The sequence below is a fragment of the Salmo trutta genome, chromosome 32 (assembly GCF_901001165.1).
Source record: "Salmo trutta chromosome 32, fSalTru1.1, whole genome shotgun sequence".
NCBI lineage: Eukaryota > Metazoa > Chordata > Actinopteri > Salmoniformes > Salmonidae > Salmo > Salmo trutta.
Genome location: NC_042988.1, coordinates 22,085,681 through 22,105,155, shown reverse-complemented (window position 1 = coordinate 22,105,155; position 19,475 = coordinate 22,085,681). Strand labels below are relative to the sequence as shown.

Below are 19,475 nucleotides of genomic sequence, written 5' to 3'. Positions count from 1 at the left end.
AACAGCTAAAGAGGAACATATCACAGCCCCCGGGCCTTTCCCAACAGCTAAAGAGGAACATATCACAGCCCCCGGGCCTTTCCCAACAGCTAAAGAGGAACATATCACAGCCCCCGGGCCTTTCCCAACAGCTAAAGAGGAGCATATCACAGCCCCCGGGCCTCTCCTAACAGCTAAAGAGGAACATATCACAACACCCGGGCTTTTCCCAACAGCTAAAGAGGAACATATCACAGCCCCCGGGCCTTTCCCAACAGCTAAAGAGGAACATATCACAGCCCCCGGGCCTCTCCCAACAGCTAAAGAGGAGCATATCACAGCCCCTGGGCCCCTCCCAACAGCTAAAGAGGAACATATCACAGCCCCCGGGCCTCTCCCAACAGCTAAAGAGGAACATATCACAGCCCCTGGGCCTCTCCTAACAGCTAAAGAGGAACATATCACAGCCCCCGGGCCTCTCCCAACAGCTAAAGAGGAACATATCACAGCCCCTGGGCCTCTCCCAACAGCTAAAGAGGAACATATCACAGCCCCTGGGCCTCTCCTAACAGCTAAAGAGGAACATATCACAGCCCCCGGGCCTTTCCCAACAGCTAAAGAGGAACATATCACAGCCCCCGGGCCTTTCCCAACAGCTAAAGAGGAACATATCACAGCCCCCGGGCCTCTCCCAACAGCTAAAGAGGAACATATTACAGTAGCGACACATCTCTCAGCTCTGCCATGACAGGGTCATAAAATGCCGCTGATGTTCCCCTGCCTGGGAACAAGATACATTTTTGGTGAGATACATTTTGAGAGAAAAAAATAGAGATTTTTACAGCTATATTTTTTACGAGAGAGTTTAATGTGTGGTTTGGCAGTCCCTTGTCTCGAACAGAAGTGGGAGAGTGTTTTAAAACTGTTGTTGTTTTGCAATAGGAAGTAAAATCCCATGTCATTCTTCAAAAACTCTTTCAACCCATTGCACATGCCTTGCCTCTGTGGATATTATGATGAGGAGATGACAGTATAAAAATGCCACCTGATGAGGGGTGTTCATTCCTGTGTGCGTAAGCATGCATGTATTCATGTGCATGTGTGCTTGCGTGTGGTGGCGTAGTCAAATAATTTGCAGGCTACTCAAGATTTTTATATCACTGCACAACACCAACCAGACTGCAAGACAAACATCTTCTGTACAGATTCACTTCATTGCTGCTTTACTGAGAAGAGAGGAAGTACACTACAAAACATGATTTAAAGTATCCCTGACATTTTTTTCACAGCAATTTCAATCTTCTATCCAGCACTGTATTTCTCTCCAAAATATCATTTTGGCTCTCCTTTTATGATTGCCTCTTCCTTCCTTCGAAATTGCTAGTTTCCTTGTTTTATGATAGTATTTGTTGGGACAAGCAGGTCAAAACATGGGACTATTTTTCAAACCAAAAATGCAATATAAATAAGAGATGAGAGAGAACATGTAAATCAGAGTCCCTGGAAACCAATTAAAATTGAGATAACTAGAACCATTGTTATGGTTACCACAGATTGGCACATTCACAGTCGCTATGCTACGGTATAAGAAAGAGGAAACAGATGATGGATGATCAAATGCAGTCTCTCCAAATTATGTAAACAACGCTTACACTTGTAAGCATAAGTTCACTTCACAGCTCACTCCTTGTCCAGACTGAGGATTCTGACGCTGACTCAATGGCGAGGCAGCATCTGGCTCCTGCTCTGGAGCTCTTAGCCAAGCAGTTTATTCACTCCCAGTGAGCTGAATCAATCACTATGTTACATAAATGAGACAAGAGAGGGAATCAGTCCCTTCTAAAAGAGAGTTAAAGAGTAAACAAGCCATTGACTCTGTACTGATGTATACCTGGGGGATGATTGTGAATGGTGCCCTACTTATTTTGTTGTCATTGGTTCCTTTCCTCAAAACCTTTCACTTATAATAGTGTCTCCTAAAAGTACTGGAGTGCACTTCAGTGTCAGATAACGAAAAGACAGAGGGCAGACAAAAAGAGAGAAAGAGAGACAGAGATTTGGAGCGACAGAGGGAAAGAGAAAAAAATTATAGACAGAGACACAATGGGGAATTAAAAAAGAGAGAGGGGAGAGAGAGAAAGAGAGAGAAATACTTTTGTAAGTGTAATATTTACTGTTCATTTTTATTGTTTATTTCACTTTTGTTTACTATCTATTTCACTTGCTTTGGCAATGTAAACATACATTTCCTATGCCATTAAAGCCCTTCAATTTAAAATTGAAATTGAGAGAGAGAAAGAGAGGGAGAGAGAGAGAGAGAGAGAGAGAGAGAGAGAAAGAGAGAGAGAGAGAGAGAGAAAGAGAGAGAGGGGGGGAGAGAGAGAAAGAGAGAGAGAGAAAGAGAGCACGAGAGAGAGAGCGAGAGAGAGAACAGATAAATATATAGGAGAGAGAAGAGAGGGAGAAATGAAAATATAGTTAGGGGGAGAAAGCATAGGAGAGACATGAGAGAGTTTAAGTGAGGGAGAGAGAGGAGAGGTAGAGAGAAGGTAAGGCATACCATGTTTTCCATGTGAGCATTTAAATGCTAGACCTGTTGATGTGATGGAGTCAGCAGGAGAAAGACAGACAGAGCTCAATGAATGAATGAATGAATCAGTGTGAAGGGGCAATTGAGAGAGAAAGATACATTGTACTGTGGGACTGGGACTAGAGAGAGAGAGAGAGAGAGAGAGAGAGAGACAGAAAGGATATGGAGTCACGTTGAATGAGTTGCAGATAGCGGGCAGTGCCGTGCAGTAGGGAGGGAGGGACCGAGGGGAGGGGTGGAGAAATAGTAAGCAGGGAGGGAGAGTGAGTGAGAGAGGGAGAGAGAGAATCAAAGGATAAATCCTTACTACATAATGATTAGGACTCACAAGCCCTTCCTGTGACATGGAGTGTAGAAGCCAGGATTACAACGGGACAGAGTAAAGAGGCTGCAGGCAACACAGGGGGAACGAGGGACACAGGTGCAAGAAGAGGAAGGGGCACACGGGAACAAGAAGTGCATTGAACACGGCCACTAAAGGTTTCAGGGATCCACGCAACAGCCTGCATCAAGAGCGATTTGGAACCTCACCGGCTGACCTGCTGCTGCTGTCCTCTGCCTGGGCCATCTGTCTGTGGGCGTTGGACCTAGCAGACCCAAGCCCAGCATCTGGACAGCACTGTGTCTTACTTAATGGAGGGGCCAGCGTGCTGCTGGAGAGCAGGGGGAGCAACCGGAGGCTCAGGTTATCCTGCAGACGTGAATTCGATGAGAAATTGACATATAGTCAATGAGTGTGTCATCAAAAAGATGGAGTACATCTGTTTATTTCACCTGGGCGAGACAGCAGTGGGCGTCGGGCGCAGAGTCTTGACTGTCGGAAGACGTGAAGAATTTCACTGAATCGACCACTTGTTTTCAGTTGTTTTTTTATGGCTCTAACTGCGTTATTGGGCCACTTCTGAGATATTTTCTCTTGGCCAGGAAGTGGATACAGATTAGATGTGTTATCAGAGGTGAGAGGCTGCTGAAGACCAGCCAAGACACAGAAATTACACACACACACACACACACACACACACACACACACACACACACACACACACACACACACACACACACACACACACACACACACACACACACACACACACACACACACACACACACACACACACACCTATTTGGTATGCTTCATAATAATGAGTATATATATACACTCTCTGCCCTATTGAGCACAAACATACTCACATACACACATACAGACACAGCCCATCTCGCACAACGCTCGGGGACTTGTTACCGTAACAAACCTCTCTGGGGTTAGCTGTTCCAACTTCTATCCTCACGCCTTACACTGGAAATTAGCCTGTCACTACGGCCGTGGACTGCTTCAGTCTGTTTATTAGTTGTTCCTTCTTTCCTCTGGTACCTGCTTTCTTCAATCACCCTCTATCACTTTATCCATACCCCCCTCCCCCCCCCCACCTCCCTTACCAGCAAGAGATAATGTGACCTTCTGCCAAAGTGCTGGAAACCATGCCACGATCGCAGCGGGCTCCTCTGTTGCTACTGAAATAGACTCAAACAAGTGCCGAAAGGAAGGGTGCGGGGGAGTGAGGGAAGGGAGAAAAGGGAAAAAAGAGAAGCAGGACAGCTGAAGCCACGGACACGGAATGAGCCGGTGGAAGCCAGGGCTGGATGCGGATTGCCAACGCAGGTAATGGATCACCTTCCCTTTCCCTTCCCCTACCACTGCCTAGCCTAGCGCTGTACCCAGACCCACCACACTTTACTGTCTCAGACTGCCTGTTATACCGGACAGAGAGGGAGGGTCGGCTGGATTGAAATAATTCCATATGACAAATGTGATTGCAATGGGCTGCTGTTAATATTGTAATGTATCTCAGAAGTGAGGAGGCTGCTGCTTTGTCACAGGTGCTACATGTGTTTGTTTTGCTCTTCGAAAGTAAAGAGACGGTGTAGATAGCAGACCCATCCTCCTCCCACTCAAGTCAGATGAAATGGAATGTATGCTTGGAAGTTGGAACTAAATAAACTGTTTACTGTGAACTGTGGGGACTAGATCACAGGACCTGTGTAAGGCATCAAAGGACTGGCTTTTGGCTGTGTGACCGTGTGGCAGAATGACTGTGCCTGTGTGTCTGTGGCTGTGCTTTACTTCACAGTGTCACAGAGGATTTGGCAAAGTTGATCGATTCATCCTTATAAACAGGAAAAACAGAACAGCTGAGAAGGACTGCAGTTGTACACTGCATGCTGAAACTGCCAGAGAAATTGAATTGCCACTGAGGAGTGACTTTGGTCCTTTGGGACAGGAGAGTGAATGAGACTTCTGTAATTATACTAGCATCCATCCCAGTGCTTTAGTTTCATGAATACAGAGCAGTTCCTTGATGTTCTGTAGACACACTCTACCTGTCAATTGGCTTCTGTTATGGCATTCTCACCCTGCGTTTGTATTTCTATTTCAACTGAAGGAAGAAAGAGAAAGATGAAGAATGAAATAATGAATGAATGAAAGAAAGAGAGAAAGAGAAAGAGGGAAAGAGAAAGACAGAGAGTGAGAGGGAGAGAGAGAAAAATATTTATTAGAAAGTGCCTTGATGGCATAGTTTGTGAGGACAGTGGCTATCATTCAGCCCTGTCTTGAAGGGCATTTCAAAAGTGTATCTCTGTTTCTCAACCTACTACACAGGATATGTTCAGTCACTTTAATTTGAGAAACATGTCAAATTGTTCACAATTTGCTTGTTAAATTGATTGTTGAAATGTGATTGATAAACTGACCACGTTATTCAAACTACAATGACCGTATCCACAACAACGTTCAAGGTCAGATACCGGTGAGAGAACCCCAAGCAGGGAGAACTTGTCAACTTGGATATCCATATACACTGTATGAACCCCTTTAGGATTTCCTGTAAGACAGTGTCACTGCTCTGAAAAAAGACCGTTAAGAAAAAAAGATCAAGCACCCGGTTTTATAATTTTTTGGGGGGGGGGGGCATTTCACCTGAGTGCTTCCGAGACCATTTCCTAACACCTGTGGTATTTTTAGAAGAGCTGAAGCGTGTGTGAGCCTGGTTCTAACCAAGGCAGATTGTCTAGCTCCATGCATGGCCATGCATTACCTGCCTAACAGGTTGGATATTTGTATGCCAATACAGTACATTGGCATTATGCATTACTGTGTCTACCTTTTCTCTGTGTGTTTCACTTGGGAGAGAATAATGTGTGAGCAGAATGAAATAATGTATTATAAACAGTAGACAGCTTAGCACCGGTTGTTCTAGTGAAAAATGGCTGTTCATTATGTTATTCCTTCCATATCGTGGTTCCCTGATGAGATGTATAGTGTATAAGGGAGTGTGTGTGTGTGTGTGTGTGTGTGTGTGTGTGTGTGTGTGTGTGTGTGTGTGTGTACGTGCGTGTGTTGGGGGGGAAAGGGTTAACAGATGAGACTGTCCCATCGTTGGTAGCAAGGCTCTGTGTGACAGGGGAACAGATGCATTGATCCCTGGGTATGCTGGCTCCCCTCTTCTAGAACTGGTCCATCACACAGCATGGAATACACACACACAGATGCACACACACATGCGTGCTTACACACACACACAGATGCACACACAAGCACTCACTCACACACTGACGCTAAAACACACACACACACTATTGCAAAAGCACACACACACACTATTGCAAAAGCACAAGCACCCACAAGCACTCACACGCACATGCACACATACATACACACACACTCATTCGATCCATCCTACCATGGGAGACCACCTGTCTACTTGTATATTGTTTTTGGAGTGCTTTTTAAAAGGGGCTTTTAGGGTTGAAAATATCCAGACGTCCCCAACCTTGAGTGACACTATAGAGCAGGGCAACAGAGGGTTAAACCCTGAAGGACACGGGACTGGGGGAGGGGGAGGGGCATACAGTAGGTCACCTAGAGAATAAATCAAATCAGCAATCAAGCCGAGATGTTTTTTAACAGATGCTGGGCTTAAACCAGCCTTCCTCCACTACATCACACAGACACACTCAACCACTATTACACACACAGCACTGCACACAGAAAGGGTTAGCCAATGTTTACACTTAGCTTTCTCTTTAGCTGTGTAGTTTAGTCTCATAGAGCACAAACATGAGGATAATCACAGCATTCTCCACTGGGTGTTTGTCCTGCTTTAATGGTGCGTGCATGTGTACCTAATGTGTGCATATGAAACCGTATAGCTTCCGAAATTTGCACTCTGTCTGATCTGAGCCAAACTAGGAGACCCCGCATTAGCTGGCTGTTTGTTCCCTCCCATCCCAGTGTGTCTCCAATGACCTCCAGAGCTCTTATCTCAGGGTTAGCTGCTGCTTCGTCAGCTGTCCAGCCTGCCCCACGACACTCAGAGCTGATCAACTTAATGAAATGGTAAAGCTATCAGTCCTCATCCCATCCTCACCCAGTCTCCCCCTGTCCCTCCACACAGCAACACATCCCTCAACTCTGAGTGGAGAAAGGGCATGGAGAATGGGGATAGGAGGGAGGTGGAGACAGGAGGCTGGTAAAATGACAAGGGGCCTTTACACCTGAACAAAGACACACAAGACACACATGCATGAGATGCAAATTGATCAAGCCACAGGGACCAGCCAGACAAGCACACACTGAGCAGTAAACAATTTACTGCAGGGGGAAGGTGGCTTCATACCAGAGCAATCGAGCCAACGTCAAAGAAGAACGTAAATTCCACCCAGAACCAACGACGCTGCGTCGTCACGTAATCCTTTTCCAGTGATATATGGCCCCCATAAAGTAGGGAATAATTGACAGGGCACCATACATGTTGAGGAACACATGAACTGTAACAGTTATACGTGTTTGCTGCCTGGTGTGTATGTTACAGTATGCCCCTGTAGCATTCACATAGCAGGGGGTAGAGGTCTCTGGTGAGATTTTAAAGGGGAATTTAGAGGCTGGCTTCAGTCAGTGTCGTTCTCCTCCAGACGTTTATTGCCGCTGTACTGCTTCACGGGCAACAGAGACTCCGGTCCCCATTTGTATTCAGGGTGCAGTGCTGTGTGCACCTTGTCTAACGTCCTGTCGCTGTTGAAAAGGAAAACTGACACAATGTTGCCTGGCTGGGGGAGCAGAGCGGCATCTTCTCATCCATCTCTCTCTCTCTCTCTCTCTCTCTCTCTTTCTCTCTCCCTCTCTCTCTCTCGGACACTGACACCCACCTTAGATCATACGCGTGTGCATCTGTGAGAATGTGTGTGTGCGTGTGTGATTTGTAATGGGAAAAAATGCAGTAGCCTAATTGCCATCTATTCACGCTTGTTTGTGTCGTACATAATATTTCACAATTACAACTACAACCTTAGAACCCATTCCTGAGAATTGATGTGCTGCTTAGTGCAATTAGATATCGATACCATGGCTGTCCACGTCAAAATATAAAGAACATATCTAATTCCATTTGAATAGCTTGGAGTGGACATGTTTCATTTATATGAATCAGGTTTGGGGTTCTGTGATGCAGCCTTGGGCAAAGAAGTCCCTCAGGGCTCATTTAAAGAACTTAATAAGGGTAAATTCAGTTTATCAGTACCTTCAGTTTGTTTTGCACCAACACTGTCACTTCAATCAATACTTTAGCTCCACTGAAAAGTATAAAAGTCAGATGCTTTACGACTATAGCTTCCATGGGTTTCTGTAGAACAGCGTTTGTAACCATGCGTATGAGAAGAATCTGATAGCTTTGACATGTATTTGGCCCAGTTTTGGCATGTTAGTGAGATGTCAGGGAGAGAGGCGGAACATAATGTTGTAGCTGGTCTCAGCACATGGCAACACAATGTTTAAAGCAGCAAACACTCGATAGGATGGTTACCGTATAGTATATTGTATCCCAGAGGTTGATTATAAAACAAAGTGGTGTGTTCATACGTGGGTTAGTGCTTGTGTGATGGGTCTGTCAGGGCGGATGGGTGGGCAGCAGCCAGCAAGTCAGCTGTCAGAGCAGGATGGTGACATCTGGACCGGGAGGGGATTCTCCCATCGTCATCGTCATCCATGGACCTCAGCTTAACCAGGGTTTTATCCTGATCTCTGCTCCACATACCATACTGACACACATGAGGGCCACAAACAGCGCGGTCAAAGGCCAGGACTACAACCCAAAGCTTACACCACCATGACCATGTCGACCCAACCGTTTCTCACTTGACACTCTGATTTACAGTGCCTTTAGAAAGCATTCACACACCCTTGACCTTTTCCACATTTTGTTGTGTTACAAAGTGGGATTAAAATAGATTTAATTGTGATTTCATTGACAAAGATCTTCACAAAATACTCTGTTATGTCAAAGTGGAAGAACATTTAAAGTTTTTATTTTATGAATGGAAAATAAAGCACTAATATATCTTGATTAGAAAATTATTCAACCCCCTGAGTCAATACAGGTTAAAATCACCTTTGGCAGCGATTACAGCTCTGGACACCTGGATTGTACAATATTTCCCATTATTCTTTAAGGAATTCTTCAAGCTCTGTCAAGTTGGTTTTTGATCATTGCTAGACAGCCATTTTCAGGTCTTGCCATAGATTTTCAAGCCAATTTAATTCAAAACTGTAACTAGGCCACTCGGGAAAATTCAATGCCGTCTTGGTAACCAACTCCAGTGTATATTTGGCCTTGTGTTTTAGGTAATGTTGAAAGGTGAATTTGTCTCCCAGTGTCTGTTGGAAAGCAGACTGAACCAAGTTCTCCTCTAGAATTTTGCCTGTGCTTAGCTCTATTCCGTTTATTTATCCTAAAAAACTCTCTAGTCCTTTCCAATGACAAGCATACACCTAACATTATGCAGCCACCACCATGCTTGAACATATGAAGAGTGGTACTCAGTGATGTGTTGTGTTGGATTTGCCCCAAACATAACGCTTCGTGTTCAGGGCAAAAAGTTAATTTCTTTGCAGTATTACTTTAGTACCTTATTGCAAACAGGATGCATATGGAACCTTGAGGAACACCGAAATGTACAGTTGATTTGTCAGAGAACAAACCATCGACAGAGACAAACTGATATCTTTCTGACAGATAAGATCTAAACCAGGCCAGAACTTGTCTGTGTAGACCAATTTGGGTTTCCAATCTCTCCAAAGGAATGTGGTGATCAATGGTATCAAAAGCAGCACTAAGGTCTAGGAGCACGAGGACAGATGCAGAGCCTTGGTCTGACGCCATTCAAAGGTAATTTACCACCTTCACAAGTGCAGTCTCAGTGCTATGATGGGGTCTAAAACCAGACTGAAGCATTTCATATACATTGTTTGTCTTCAGGAAGGCAGTGAGTTGCTGCGCAACAGCTTTTTCTAAATCTTTTGAGAGGAATGGGAGATTCGATATAGGCCGATAGTTTTTTATATTTTCTGGGTCAAGGTTTGGCTTTTTCAAGAGAGGCTTTATTTCTGCCACTTTTAGTGAGTTTGGTACACATGGATCGATAGCCGTTTATTATGTTCAACATATGTGGGCCAAGCACAGGAAGCAGCTCTTTCAGTAGTTTAGTTGGAATAGGGTCCAATATGCAGCTTGAAGGTTTAGAGGCTATGATTATTTTCATCATTTTGTCAAGAGATATAGTACTAAAACACTTGAGTGTCTCCCTTGACCCTAGGTCCTGGCAGAGTTGTGCAGACTCAGGACAACTGAGGTTTGGAGGAATACGCAGATTTAAAGAGGAGTCCGTAATTTGCTTTCTAATGATCATGATCTTTTCCTCGAAGAAGTTCATGAATTTATCACTGCTGAAGTGAAAGCCATTCACTCTTGGGGAATGCTGCTTTTTAGTTAGCTTTGCGACAGTATCAAAAATACATTTTGGATTGTTCTTATTTTCCTCAATTAAGTTGGAAAAATAGGATGATCGAGAAGCAGTGAGGGCTCTTCGATACTGCACAGTACTGTCTTTCCAAGCTAGTCGGAAGACTTCCAGTTTGGTGTGGCGCCATTTCCGTTCCAATTTTCTGGAAGCTTGCTTCAGAGTTCGGGTATTTTCTGTATACCAGGAAGTTAGTTTCTTATGACAAATGTTTTTGGTTTTTGGGGGTGCGACTGCATCTAGGGTATTGTGCAAGGTTAAATTGAGTTCCTCAGTTAGGTGGTTAACTGATTTTTGTACTCTGACGTCCTTGGGTAGGCAGAGGGAGTCTGGAAGGGCATCTAGGAATCTTTGAATTTATAGCACGGCTTTTGATGATTCTTGGTTGGGGTCTGAGCAGATTATTTGCAATTGCAAACGTAATAAAATGGTGGTCCGACAGTCCAGGATTATGAGGAAAAACAATAAGATCCACAACATTTATTCCTCGGGACAAAACTAGGTCCAGAGTATGACTGTGGCAGTGAGTAGGTCCGGAGAAATGCTGGACAAAACCCACTGAGTCGATGATGGTTCCGAAAGCCTTTTGGAGTGGGACTTTTTTTTTCTGTGGACTTTTCCATGTGAATATTAAAGTCACCAAAAATGTGAATATTATCTGCCATGACTACAAGGTCCGATAGGAATTCAGGGAACTCAGTGAGGAATGCTGTATATGGCCCAGAAGGCCTGTAAACAGTAGCTATAAAAATTGATTGAGTAGGCTGCATAGATTTCATGACTAGAAGCTCAAAAGATGAAAACATCGGGGTTTTTTGTAAATTGAAATTTGCTCTCATAAATGTTAGCAACACCTCCGCCTTTGCGAGATGCGCGGGGGATATGGTCACTAGTATAACCAGGAGATGAGGCCTCATTTAACACAGTAAATTCATCAGGCTTAAGCCATGTTTCAATCAGGCCAATCACATCAAGATTATGATCAGTGATTAGTTCATTAACTATAACTGCCTTTTAAGTGAGGCATCTGACATTAAGTAGCCCTATTTTCACATGTGAGGTATCACAATCTCTTTCAATAATGGCAGGAATGGAGGAGGTCTTTATTCCAGTGAGATTGCTAAGGCGAATACTGCCATGTTTAGTTTTGTCCAACCTAGGTCGAGGCACAGTCTCAATGGGGATAGCTGAGCTGACTACACTGACTGTGCTAGTGGCAGACTCCACTAAGCTGGCAGGCTGGCTAACAGCCTGCTGCCTGGTCTGCACCCTATCTTATTGTGGAGCTAGGGGAGTGAGAGCCCCATCTATGTTCGTAGATAAGATGAGAGCACCCCTCCAGCTAGGATGGAGTCCGTCACTCCTCAACAGGCCAGGCTTGGTCCTGTTTGTGGGTGAGTCCCAGAAAGAGGGCCAATTATCTACAAATTCTATCTTTTGGGAGGGGCAGAAAACAGTTTTCAACCAGCATTTGAGTTGTGAGACTCTGCTGTAGAGCTTATCACTCCCCCTAACTGGGAGGGGGCCAGAGACAATTACTCGATGCTGACACATCTTTCTAGCTGATTTACACGCTGAAGCTATGTTGCGCTTGGTGACCTCTGACTGTTTCATCCTACATCGTTGGTGCCGACGTGGATAACAATATCCCTATATTCTCTATACTCGCCAGTTTTAGCTTTAGCCAGCACCGTCTTTAGATTAGCCTTAACGTCGGTAGCCCTGCCCCCTGGTAAACAGTGTATGATCGCTGGATGATTCGTTTTAAGTCTAATACTACGGGTAATGGAGTCGCCAATGACTAGGGTTTTCAATGTGTCAGAGCTAATGGTGGGAGGCTTCGGCGTCTCAGACCCCGTAACAGGAGGAGTAGAGACCAGAGAAGGCTCAGCCTCTGACTCCGACTCGCTGCTTAATGGGGGGAACCGGTTGAAAGTTTCTGTCGGCTGAATGAGCGACACCAGTTGAGCATTCCTACAGCATTTCCCTCCAGAGCCATGAGAAAGTTGTCCGGCTGCGGGGACCGTGCGAGGGGATTTATACTACTATCTGTACTTACTGGTGGCACAGACGCTGTTTCATCCTTCCCTACACTGAAATTACCCTTGCCTAACGATTGCGTCTGAAGCTGGGCTTGCAGCACAGCTATCCTCGCCGTAAGGCGATCATTCTCCTGTATATTATGAGTACAGCGACTGCAATTAGAAGGCATCATGTTAATGTTACTACTTAGCTTCGGCTGGTGGAGGTCCTGACGAACCACGTCCAGATAAAGCGTCCGGAGTGAAAAGGTTTAATGAAAAAAAGTCGAGCGAGGGAAAAACAAAAAATATGAAATTAATAAAAAGTAAAAACCGTAAAGTTGTCAGGTAGCAAAGTAAGGTTAGCATCAAAACGCACAGCAGCACGTAAACAAGTCTGCAAGTCTACAGGTAAATTTATGTATGGTGTACAAAGATAGGGTAGTCATTTAAAAATCATATTAAACACTATTATTGCACACAACTTATTATGTGACTTGTTAAGCACATTTTTATTGCTGAACTTATTTAGGCTTGCCATAACAAAAGGGTTGAATACGTATTGACTCAAGACATTTCAGCTTTACATTTTTTATTAATTTGTAAACATTTCTAAAAACATAATTCCACTTTGACATTATGCGGTATTGTGTGTAGATCAGTGACACACAATTGAAATGTAATCCATTTTAAATTCAGGCTGTAACACAACAACATGTGGAAAAAGTCAAGCGGTGTGAATACTTTCTGAAGGCCCTGTGCATCTGTGTTAGCATGACCAGGGTGAGAAGGACATGACTGATGAATCCTGCCAGGCCAGTGCTGAGAAAGGCTCAAGTAAACACGTGTTAGGTAAAATAGATTACACCCCGGATACCACTGTAATCTGCTACTGCCTCTCAAAGATTATTACCCTCACGCTCTTCCACATACAATCTGTTCAATCTCGCTACAGAGAGTGCTGACACAGCAAATGCAGAGGATGGAGTTTGGAGCTATAAATGTGATAAGGGTGTGTAGAGATATACAGTGTATATCAAAAGGGTGTGTAGGGATATACAGTGTATATCAAAAGGGTGTGTAGGGATATACAGTGTATATCAACATTTGTCAAATAACAGGACAACACGTTACTGTATTCTTGGATTTGAGAAATTAGTTGTATACCCTTGTGCCTTTGATGTATTGCCCTTCAAATAATTGATCAAACAGAAAATGTGATTAATGATCAAATGTTGGCTGATGACACAGTATATAGTCTTTCATTGGGTTTCCTTCCTAATGGGTCTGGCAAGGATGACAAATTGGTTCTATATGACCTGTTGCCCTCTGTTTGTGAGGGCAACAAATGTGTTCTGTGCACTTTCAATACAGTATGAGACATTATCACCTTACTCCTGTGCTGCAGCTGCATGAAGATGACATGAAAATGTAGTAGTCCTGCATTATTACCCATCTGCTAAGTTATTAACAACCTGCCTGTCATTGTACCACTGACACACAGAGACAGGACATCTGCTAAGTTATTAACAACCTGCCTGTCATTGTACCACTGACACACAGAGACAGGACATCTGCTAAGTTATTAACAACCTGCCTGTCATTGTACCACTGACACACAGAGACAGGACATAACCTGCTGGCCTTTGCCCTACTAACACCACAGAGACAGGACACACTGTAAACCCCCAAACTCATTCTACCTTACACACCCTCAAATCCAAAAGCATAATCTTAAATCAGAAATCGGCAGGTTGTGGGCGACCCAATGCTCCACACTTCTTTGGTTGTGTTTTCACTTTGAACGAAAACAAGGGGGTTGAGCCCTGAGCCGCCTTGGGGTGGCCTTCTGGGCTAGGACTGTCTTTGTGTTAATCCTGCCAACTCGAATGACCCTGCTGCCCCAGAGCTGGAGGGAAAGTGAAAGTCACTTGCAACCTAACATTACAGCTGCCAGAAACAAACCGAGCAGGTGAAGCCAACAAGCATCATTCTCGGTTCTTGGATCTGAATCCACTCGACCCCAAACGAGACAAAGAAGCGAGAAAATGAAGGCTCATGACCAATCCATAAACTGACCAATCCATATGTTAGCTGCTAACCTTAGAGTGTTCAGTGTTCAAGCTAGCTAACAAGGCTACTTAGCAAGCTAACTAACATCTTCTGTATTTTTTTGCCAACAACCTCCTTTGTACTCAAAGGAATCTAACAATGGCATCATGTAGCTACACTACATAAACCCTACAAGATGCCCAATGCCTTTATTTCAGCTAGCTAACATTAGCTAGCTAAAGCTAGATATGCAGATTGTTTCGCATGTAGATGATAATGCTAGCTAGCTAGGTGGTGAACAGGATTTTTGGCCCAGGACCACCCCAAAAAATGCAACTAGCTATACATTTGGTACGGTAACATCACACAAACATGTATTTCTCAGGGAGATATGGGTGGGTACGGTCTGTCAAGTTGGAAAGAAATGCTGTATGAATTTTGTGTTATGCTTTGTGATTCAATAATTATTTTGTTGGTAATCAACCAAAATAGTTAGCTATATTTGCCTGTTCCGCATATTGCATGTCTATATACAGCTTTGATTCCTACCTAGCGTTAACTACCTACCAGAACGACTGAATGAATAACTAGTGTGGTCAGTCAAGTAAACAATGGCACATCTGCAAGACATATTAGTGTACTATTGGCCATCATGTCACAGAATGGTACATTAGCATGACACATGTTAAACTGGTTACAGCACAACATCAAGGACACTTTTGTGACACTGACTTATTTGAGAATTGAACCTCTGTGGCAGGGCCGTAAGGATGCATTGCCGTCATACTTGCTCTGATGACCTCCTAGTAGGGAGTGAAAGGTGGGAACCAGGAGTAGCACATAACAGTTTGTGGCCTGGAGGTGTGGGACCTAACAACATGGTCGTCATTCCAAACTGCTGTGTGTGGCGAGTACTTGCCTCTCGTGATCCGCTGCGGCAACATAAAGGCTTTTTGCCTGGGAGCTGGGAGATAGCTGTATATGTCCTACCTTGTATGTGTGTTTTATTGTTTTAAGTGTTCAGTTGTCATTGTAATTGTCCCATTTTGTTGTATGAAAACAGTAACTTTTTTAAATGATGAATTATGGGGATTTTTACATAACAGAGATGTATTTATGTGGTCAGTCTTTTATCATGTAGCAAACAGTCCCAGTCATCCATGAATCTGTTACTACGGCAGTGTTGATGCTGATGGGAGAAAAAAAATCATATCACTGACATGTATTGGGCTCCTGAGTGGCACAGCGGTCTAAGGCACTGCATCACTGCGTCACTACAGACACCCTGGTTTGAATCCAGGCTGTATCACAACCGGCCATGATTTGGAGTCTCATAGGGTGGCGCACAATTGGCCCGGCGTCGTCCGGGTTTGGCTGGTTTAGGCCGTCATTGTAAATACGAATTTGTTCTTAACTGACTTAAAATAAAATATTGGAATCACTTACTGTATTAGCGCAAGTGTCAATGGCCTTTCCGAACCAAGTTTTCATAGTATTAATTCTAACCCAATGTAATTGTATGTTAATTTCTCAAGTTTCAGCAGGAAAAGGTAAAATACTCTAACAAGCATAATGTCTGCCATTCTGTATGAACAAAAGTTCCCCACCAAGCCCTTTGTACTAATGTTCCTGGAGAAACTCTTCTTTGGTTAGTAGTGAGACAGGAGGGACGAGTCAGTCTTTGGAGGTTGTTGGCACTGTGTGGGAAATCATCAAATGAATTGTTACTTCAATAGTATATGGTAAAATGCAATGTCATATTCCCGTACACCCCACTGTATCCTGTGTATATGCCAAATAAACTTTGATTTAGATTTGCTAAAAAAAAAATTATAGTTAATTATAGTGAGAACGTATGCACCGTTTATGAATTTAACCATTAATGAATTGATGCTTGGTAACATATTGGCCATGGTCTAACCTGAGAGAGAGGAGGTAGGTAATACTGGCAATGGTCTCACCAGAGAGAGAGAAGGCAGGTAATACACTAGCCATAGTCTCACCTGGGAGAGAGAAGCTAGGTAATATATTGGCAATGATCTCACCTGAGAAAGAGGAAGTAGGTAATAATATACTGGCCATGTTCTCACCTGAGAGAGAGGATGTAGGTAATAATAATCTGGCCATGGTCTCACCTGAGAGAGATGGATGTAGGTAATAATATACTGGCCATGGTCTCACCTGAGGGAGAGGATGTAGGTAATAATATACTGGCCATGGTCTCACCTGAGAGAGAGGATGTAGGTAATAATAATCTGGCCATGGTCTCACCTGAGAGAGATGGATGTAGGTAATAATATACTGGCCATGGTCTCACCTGAGGGAGAGGAAGTAGGTAATAATATACTGGCCATGGTCTCACCTGAGAGAGAGGATGTAGGTAATAATATACTGGCCATGGTCTCACCTGAGAGAGAGGGTAGGTAATATACTAACTATGTAATACTTGTAACGAGCGTAATGTCTGTGTCACGCTCTGACTTAGGAGAGCTGTTTTATCTCTGTTTAGTTAGGTCAGGGTGTGATAGGGGGTGGGCATTCTAGGTTTTTGTTTTCTATGTTTTGGCCGGGTATGGTTTCCAGTCAGAGGCAGCTGTCTATCGCTGTCTCTGATTGGAAGCCATACTTAGGCAGCCTTTTTCCCTTGGTTTGTGTGGGTAGTTGTTTTCTGTTTTGTTAGATTAACCTGACAGAACTGTCAGCTGTCATTTTTGTTGATTTGTATTCAGTGTTCATTTTCATTAAAATGTACGATGAGCACTCAACACGCTGCGCCTTTATCCCCTTCATATGACGCCCGTTACAGTCTGCCATTCTGTATTAACAAAAGTTTCCTACCAAGCCCTTAGCACTGATGCTTCTGGAGATATTCTTGCTTGGTTGGTGATGGGACAGGAGGGACAAGTCTGTCCGTGGGGGTTGTTGGCACTGTGGAAAAACATAAGATACATTTTTACTTCAATAGTACACGGTACAATTCCCATATACATCCCACTGTATCCTGTGCATATGCCATATAAACATTGATTTTGATAATATAATATGGATGGAATATGTGGCGTTTTGTGGTAACCAGTCTAACATCCTAATGAAACCATCCTATCACTTGATGGCCAATAGTCCACCAATACGTCATGAAGATTAACCATTGTTTACTTGACTGACCACTGTGGATATTCATTCAGCCGTTCTGGTGGGTAGTTCACACTAAGTAGGAATCAATGCTGTATATAGGTAGGCAATGTGCTGAACAGGCAAACATAGATAACTATTTTGGACAATTTCAAGCAAAATAATTATTGAATCACAAAGCACAACATAAAATACATACAGAATTTCTTACCTTGGTCAATTAACTTCTATGGGACGCGGTACACACTATCAACAGCCAGTGAAATAGCATGGCGCGAAATACAAAACAGCAAAAATCTCATAATTTCATTTTCTCAAAAAATCTACTATTTTACACCATTTTAAAGATAAACTTCTCTTTAATCTAACCACATTGTCCGATTTCAAAAAGACTTTACGGCGAAAGCATAAAATTAGATTATGTTAGGACATAAACTTCACAAGAAAAACCACACAGCCATTTTCCAAGCAAGGACATGCATCACAAAAACCAAAAATACAGCTAACATATTCACTAACCTTTGATCTTCATCAGATGGCACTCATAGGACTTCATGTTACACAATACATGTATGTTTTGCTCGATAAAGTTCATATTTATATCCAAAAACCACATTTTACATTGGCACGTGATGTTCAGAAAATGTATTCCCACCAAAACTTCCGGTGAATGAGCACATCAATTTACAAAAATACTCATCAAAAACGTTGATAAAATTTACAACAGTTATTGAAAGAATTATAGATATACTTCTCCTTAATGCAACCGCTGTGTCAGATTATTCTGAGTACATAGCTCAACCATCAAAGCAAGCTATACAGATACCCGCTAAGTTCTGGGGGCAACTAAACTCAGAATTAGTATTATAAATATTCTCTTACCTTTGCTGATCTTCGTCAGAATGCACTCCCAGGACTCCTACTTCCACAAGAAATGTTATTTTTGTTCGAAATACTCTATATTTATGTCCAAATACCTCCATTTTGTTCGTGTGTTCAGATCACTATCCAAAGGCATAACGCGCGAGCGTAAATCCAGACACAAAAAGTCAAATAGTTCCATTACCGTTCGTAGAAACATGTCAAACGTTGTTTACAATAAATCCTTAGGGTCTTTTTAACATAAAACGTTGATAATATTCCAATCGGACAATAGCGTATTCATTACAGAGGAAAAAGACGGAGCGGTGTGCCAAATATGCCTGCGCAGTAAACAACTTACTGGTCCAAGGCAGTCCACTCATTGACTGAGCTCCTATTTTCTGCCCAGTAACAGGAGAAGGATGAAACACGTTTCTAAAGGCTGTTGACAGCCAATGGAAGCCTTAGGAAGCGCAACGTGACCCCACAGATACTGTAGTTTCGATAGGCATTCAAAAGAAGAACTACAATTCTCAGATTTCCCACTTCCTGGTTGGATTTTTCTCAGGTTTTTGCCTACCATATGAGTTCTGTTATACTCACAGACATCATTCAGAGTGTTTTCTATCCAAATCTACTAATAATATGCAAATATTTGACTCTGGGTCCGAGTATTAGGCAGTTTACTCTGGGCACGCTTTTCATCCGAAAATGAAAATACTTCCCCCTATACCTTATTAACAACAAAATAATTATTGAATCACAAAGCATAACAGAAAATGCATGCAGCATTTCTTACCTCTCTTTCAGTGTTGGGGTTTGCACAACCACAATTTGAACAGCCTCAGATTCACTCGAAATCAGACCGTGTCCACCAGTATCTCACTGAAAATACATGTTTGTGTGATGTTACTTTACCAAATGTTATGCATACATGCATTTTTGGGGTGTACCTGGGCCGAAAATGTTGCTGACCATCTAGCTAGTGA

The 19,475-nt window shown here is 43.2% G+C and overlaps 1 protein-coding gene across 3 annotated transcripts in view; it reads left to right on the top strand.

Moving 5' to 3' along the window:
• Positions 1-2,864: 2,864 nt before the first annotated feature.
• LOC115171425 (glutamate receptor ionotropic, NMDA 2C-like) overlaps positions 2,865-19,475 on the top strand; it is a 72,826-nt gene continuing 56,215 nt past the window's right edge. For 2 of the 3 annotated variants that reach the window (XM_029728229.1, XM_029728226.1), the window contains exon 1: positions 2,865-4,229. The gene's annotated coding sequence lies outside the window, so the exon portion shown is untranslated. The remainder of the gene's footprint in view (positions 4,230-19,475) is intronic. The other variant, XM_029728228.1, reaches the window with a different exon arrangement.